Here is a 362-nt window from a genome sequence, read left to right on the forward strand (position 1 = left end):
CGCGCGCGCGTGTGCGTGCACCATTTATGCGTGTGTGTCCTTAGCTACAGATCTCGAGAGAAAAAAAGAATATACATTATATTTCAAGAATACATATACAAAAACACGCGACAGAGAAACCAATGATTATCTAAAACCACATATATCAGAAAAAAGATGAAAATCCCCCCCTCCTTCACCCCCCCCCCCCAACCTCCTTTTCCTTCCAAACTTCGATAGCATTAAAGACACAGGAACAGCGATTCTTCAACATTATCACTGACAAAATTTGACAGTTCGTGGGAAATCATGAGCGGGATCTATTTAAATAATATTTTGTTTGATTTCGATTACTTAATAGGACACCGTATGGCTGATGGAAG

The sequence above is a fragment of the Penaeus monodon genome, chromosome 25, assembly GCF_015228065.2.
Source record: "Penaeus monodon isolate SGIC_2016 chromosome 25, NSTDA_Pmon_1, whole genome shotgun sequence".
NCBI classification, from domain to species: Eukaryota; Metazoa; Arthropoda; class Malacostraca; order Decapoda; family Penaeidae; genus Penaeus; species Penaeus monodon.